General features: G+C 42.1%; 1 non-coding gene and 1 pseudogene across 1 annotated transcript; both read left to right on the plus strand.

Annotated features, from left to right (window-relative positions):
- The first annotated feature begins 4,599 nt into the window (after positions 1-4,599).
- On the plus strand, positions 4,600-4,776 carry LOC127637834 (uncharacterized; annotated as a pseudogene).
- Positions 4,777-5,166: 390 nt separating this feature from the next.
- LOC127637860 (U1 spliceosomal RNA) lies at positions 5,167-5,330 on the plus strand. Its single transcript, XR_007969799.1, has one exon. It is a non-coding gene; the product is annotated as a U1 spliceosomal RNA (small nuclear RNA).
- Positions 5,331-6,000: the final 670 nt, after the last annotated feature.

Below are 6,000 nucleotides of genomic sequence, written 5' to 3' on the forward strand. Positions count from 1 at the left end.
TTTGCACGCTATTGCAGGGAGTCATATCTGTCGAGAGGTATATTGCTTTTGCTTATAATTTAATACTTGCTTTTGTTGTTAATTGTGCTTGAGTTTTTTAGGTTGGTGAGCAGAGAACGAACACCGTTTTAAAGGCAAGTTATACTTTAACTATTTATTTCTGTGTTTTAAGTATTTATTGTTTGCTAGGGTTTTAAAGAAAGTTTTTCCTTTTGTAAGCTGTTGGTGCCTCCACCATGTCGGCTGCTCGTGTCGGCGTGCGGAGGCACCAGAGTGTTAGGTTTTTATTTAAAACCAAAGAGGATGGGTCCCTCCTGGAGATGTCCAGACTGGACTTTTCCAGGAAACTCATCCAAAAAACGCTTGGGTTTTTTTCTTTGAATCGTGGGTTTGATGTGAGCTTTAAGACTGCCGCTACTCTTAATGTTTTCTGGTCTCGTTTTGAAATGGTAACAGCAAATTTCTCTATGTTCAAGTTGGAGAAACAGACTGACAATTCTATGAAAATAGTAGATGTCAGGATGTTTAAAGAAACTGAATGGAGAGGATATTTCCGTATGGTTGGCAAGATATTGCTCTGTGCTTAGACAGCCAGTCAAGATATTAGAGAAAGATGGCATCTGGAACTGTGCTTGGAGAGTGCCCATAAAACAATGGGCTGATCCAAGTGGTTTCCAGGGCCTGAGTCATATACCCTCCATGATTGTGCTGGGAGAAAACAGAGGTTACATTCATTATCAAGGGATGCCCAAATTGTGCTGCAAATGTGGCCAAAATGGACATCTCGCTGAGGCATTCCAGGAAACAGTATGCGGTAAGTGTAAAGAAATTTGACATAATTTTGAAGAATGTACCAATGGCAGAAAGTGCAATCTCTGAGGTGAATTTACCAATCTCTACAGAGATTGCCCTAAATCTTTTGCCACCAAGTTAAAAATGTACAAAATGGCCACCCAGCATGGCCAACAAACAAATGAAAAGGAGACGGTCCCTGAGGAAGTGGAGGGAAATTCAAATCCCCGGATAGCCTCAGGGATTGGCTAAAAGGATATGGGCGGGGCGACCAAGGAGGCAGAGGTAACAGGTGAATGGGGAGAGGTGGCCACACCCCGCAGTTGGAAAACATTAGTGAAGAGGTGGTTACGGAGAAAATGGAAGACAAAGAAGAGATGGAAGGGGGATCACAAGGAACGGCCACCTCTTCCCTAGAAACCGTAACTGAACTGGAAATGGAGGAGAGTGAAGCAAATAATAGTGGAACAGACTCAATAGCTTTGCTCCCTAATGGTCAGTTGCAAAAGAGGCCTGCGGGATCCCCTCTATGTGAAACAGAAGAAAAAAAGCTGAGGGCTTCACATAGGCCTGGGAGTCTGAGTATGGATGAGCAGGATCATGTGTGGCCCTCTGGGTCCCCACATTTTTTATTTATTTTTTTTGCAAATAAAGCTAAGATCATCATCGCCAAAAGAGCCGCGGGGACACCCCTCTGCGGTCCTGGAGGCCTTGGCCTCCTGCAACCATACTGCTTATGGCCCTCACAATTTCAACCATCAATGTGAGAAGTGTGAGGTCCCACATACGAGCACAGAGTGTTCGAACCCTTTTAAAAAATTTTAAAGTGATGTTGTGTGCTGTACCTTTTATACCCCAGTATAAGAAGTGGGAAGAGATGTGACCCCTGGCCCCTCAATATGGAGTGGATCCAACTCAAACAAAAATTATGGAGTTGCAATTTTAATAAATAATCCTCACATCTTGGTGAAGGGCATAACAGTGGTGGAAAGACGGACAGGCCATTTTAGCTAAATTGACTTAAGTCAATGTTTTCAATGTCTTAAATGCATATGGTTTTACAGGGAAAAAATGAAAGGTATGAGCTTTTACAAGATCTGCAGCCCCACATGCTAGGTTGGGCTCCCCTAATGGTAGCAGGGGATTTTAATTGTGTTTTATCTAAAACGGACAGGAAAAAGGCAGGGGAAGATTTTAAAGAAGATAAAACATCAGTTTTACTGCAAAGTTTAATTAAAGATTTTAAATTAGTGGACTGTTTTAAGACTTTGCATCCTAGGGAGGAGGGCTTCACCTGGGTCAGTGGTGATGGTACCAGAGCCTCCCACATTGACTATGTTTTTACATGTGACTGCCCGCCAACGGATGCTACATTGACTCCCCTGTACTTCTCCGATCACGCAATGCTATCGTGCACTCTTTCAATAACGCTGGGTGTGGTGGTAGGAGGGGGGATCTGGAAGCTGAACTACTCTCTGTTACAGGATCAGGATATAGTTAAAGAATATAGGGAGCAGTTCAGCCAGTGATGACCCTCCAGGACTTTTTGATTCACGTGCACTGTGGTGGGAGATGGTAAAAGATAGGACGAGAGGGTTTTTTTTAGACAGAAGGGAAAAGAGAAGAAAAATAGGGAAAGGAGGTGCATGAGGGGGGTGCAGAAAAGACTGATTTTAATGAAGAAATTAAAGCGGTCAAAAAGTTAATGTCAGTTCTAGCTGAAGTTCAAAGCAAGGGTGTCATTGCAAGGAGTAAAGAACAATAAATTGAAGAAGGGAAAAAATGCACATGGTACTTTAAGAAAATAATGACATGGGGAGGGGCAATCACAAATGTAAAAGTAAGAGGGAGGAAAAAAAAACGAGGGTGATTTTAGAAGGTATCGAATTTGTTCATGAGGATCTTTATAGAAAAAAAATCATATGTGATGACACTCTAAAGGACATTTAAGTTTTTTTTTTAAAAAAAGGTTGACGACAAAGGGGTGTTTTTATTACAAGATTTTGAAATCCCAGAGTTAGAGAAAGCTCTTAAAAGGGGAAGTACCCAGGAATGGATGGGCTGCCCCTAGAGTTTTATCTGACTTTCTGGGATGTTTTAGCTCCTGACTTACTGATGCTTTTTACAGAGTTTGAGACCTATGACAGACTTCCTGACAGTTTTAGAATAGGGATAGTTTTGCTACTACACAAAAAAGGAGACAAGACGGACCTCAAGAACTGGCAACCGATTACGCTTTTAAATTTCTACCGTAAGCTTTTTAGCAAGATTTTATCTATACATATGTCTACGATTTTAGAGGAAGTAATTCACCTGGATCAAGCTTGCGCTTTGCCCAGGAGGAAGATCACGGACAGCCTAGTGTTGATTAGAGATGCCATCTGATACGCGAGAGACAGAAATATTCGGCTAGCAGTTATAAATTTAGACTTTGAAAAGCATTTGACCATGCCTCGCATGGTCAATAACCATGGTGGGATTGCTGTACAATGGCCTTGTCAGCAGAATTCTAGTAAATGGGCACCTATCCGAAGTTGTGAATATTTGCAGCGGCGTCCGTCAGGGGTGTCCTTTATCACCCCTCCTATATGTGGTTTGCATTGAGACATTGGCATAAATCTTGAGAAAGGATAACTTGATTAAAAGGACTTGACATTCCGGGGACCGGTGGACTGAATGCAACCTGTGCCCTATATATGGATGATGTTACAATTTAGATACTGACCTTTTATCTTTAAAATTAGCAATATTTTTATATGTTTATATGTTCTGTTTTTAGTCCCCCTAGGAGTTTTCTTCTAGACCTGGAGAGGGCAGTGTTCTATTTCTTGTGGGGGTCCAAGTGCGAAAGGCTGAAAAGGGAGGTCATCAAGAAAAGACACGAAAATTGAGGAAAAGGCCTGCCAGTATCTCTTAAATTACCTAAAGAACATGATTTTATCAAATGTTTTTTAAAGAAACATGCTTTGGAGAACCTTGATGTCATCATTTTAACTAATCACAAGTCTATTGTTTCTTTTGTGCAGGATCCGGAAACGATAAGTCCAATACAGGGCCTCACACCAGACAAGGCCAAAAATGTTTGGCGGAATGCTGCCCACCCCGCTCTCCAGAACAGGCTCAACGACTTGTCGTGGATGGTGGCTCACGAGATCCTCCCGGTCAGGAAAAAAAAAATTAACTTCGCTCTGGCTCACCCTCAACACAATTAAGGACGCCATCTGGACCACCAGAAACCTGGTAGTCGGGAAACGCATTACGGTCCCCCTCCACGCAAGCGACTAATATCATCAATGCTGCAGGGGTACTAGGCGTCGTCATTCAGACAGGGGGGCAGGGGTCAAATGGGGAAGGTCCCGGCCACACCGCACTTGGCCGCCCGTAGTTGCACCCTTACCACCAGTGGTTACAGGAACAGCGGACCTGAGGAGAGGGGATCTCCGCTGGGCACAGAAGGGACGGGTCGAGTACATGTTCTGGAGAGTGGAGTGGAGGCACACTCGGGCTCACACCCGGTCCTGCACAAGTACTTTTAAATATCTGGTGGATTTTATTGTTTTATTGTGGTTTTTAGCCTTCTCAGACCTAACAACACATCCCGGTGCATAACACAATGGATACATGGACTAATGTATATAAAACACTGCCCAAAAAATTGTCTGATTGTTACTTTCTCTCCTCTTTGTTTATGGTGTTTTAAGTTGCTTTTATTATTTTTAAGCTGATCTTATGCTTCTAATATAAAAAAGGTGATGTGATGGTATGTTGATATAAATGTATGATGTATTTAAAGTGGTTTGTGACAATAAAACTTTTTTTCTAAAGAAAAAACAAATCTGTTATCAGTTTAATATCTGATACGTCCCCTATCCGGGGACCATATATTAAATTGATATTTGGGCCTGGGAGATGGAAGCGGGGCTTGCTCCGTCCACTCTACATATGACTTTGTATTGCAGTATTTCCAGGCACGGTGCGCTCCCCTTTCGGGGGATCAAAATTTGTTATGAAAGGCAGAGATCTTTGTTCATTAATACAATAAGCGTCTGAGAGTGGGAAAATGAGGAATCTTAACTTTAGCTCGTTCAGGTGTGTGATTGCGTGCCCGTGAACAAACCGCCGACTCGTCGGCCGAGAGCGAATGGTATAGCGGTGTTGTCGCTCACTCCTGAGACCACAAACAGTCACAAGGCAGAGAACTAATACACAGACTTAGCCTTAAAAGTTGGAGTTCGTAGTTGGTGTACACGCCTGTTTGATTGCAAAGTGCATTCACGCACTAGGAGTTGTGGATCATTTGTTTGTGTATGAGGACAACGTTGGTATGAATGGTAAAGAAGAGAATGGGCCCTCTGCCCCAAAACCCTTGCACTTATACTTACCTGGTAGGGGAGACACTATGATCATGAAGGTGGTTCACCCAGGGCGAGGCTCGGCCATTGCACTTTGGCTGTGCTGACCTCTGCGAATTCCCCAAATGTTGGAATCTCGACTGCATAATTTCTGGTAGTGGAGGACTGCGTCCTCGCTCTCCCCTGGTCATTCATTAAAAAAAAGAAAACTTTCTCTGTTGTGTTTGTCGGGCGTGCTGTCAATTGCGGTGCTTCCTATAAACACGAACCTGATCGTTCGTTTTGCATCGTTTAGATTTTAATACAGCAGTAAACAATGTTGAAAGACTCGCTTTCTTTTATACAATATTGTGAATCCTAAGCAATGTTCCTGTTTATTTCTTATTTGCATCTCCTTCTGTAGAAATGGAATCCTCACTTAATGTGAACACGTTCAAAAACACGTTTAAATATTGTAACATTCGTATGCATGTCCCTCCGTTGAAAAGAAAACCTTGCGTTGTCACTGATCAATTAAACGTGAAACATACACGTTAAAGTTCAATGATGCTATCTTTAACAACCCTGCAAGATGAAGGAGGACATGCTGACAACGGATTCCACTTTTCCTCCAATCTTACTGATTTATGAGTTTAGTGGAAAATTCAGTCAATTAACGCTTATGAAAGCACAGGGAGGAAACAGATAAATGGACATAAATACTGGGTTAAAAAACAAAAAAACTAAAAGGCCAGAATGTGTGCTTACATGTGAAAGGGACATTCTCCAAAATAAAAATAAAAAATATATAAAAGAAAGCATTTTTAATCAGTTCAGTTTTTCCCACTATAGCTGAGGGTACAACAATTATTTAACA

The sequence above is a fragment of the Xyrauchen texanus genome, chromosome 45 (assembly GCF_025860055.1).
Source record: "Xyrauchen texanus isolate HMW12.3.18 chromosome 45, RBS_HiC_50CHRs, whole genome shotgun sequence".
Taxonomy (NCBI): Eukaryota; Metazoa; Chordata; class Actinopteri; order Cypriniformes; family Catostomidae; genus Xyrauchen; species Xyrauchen texanus.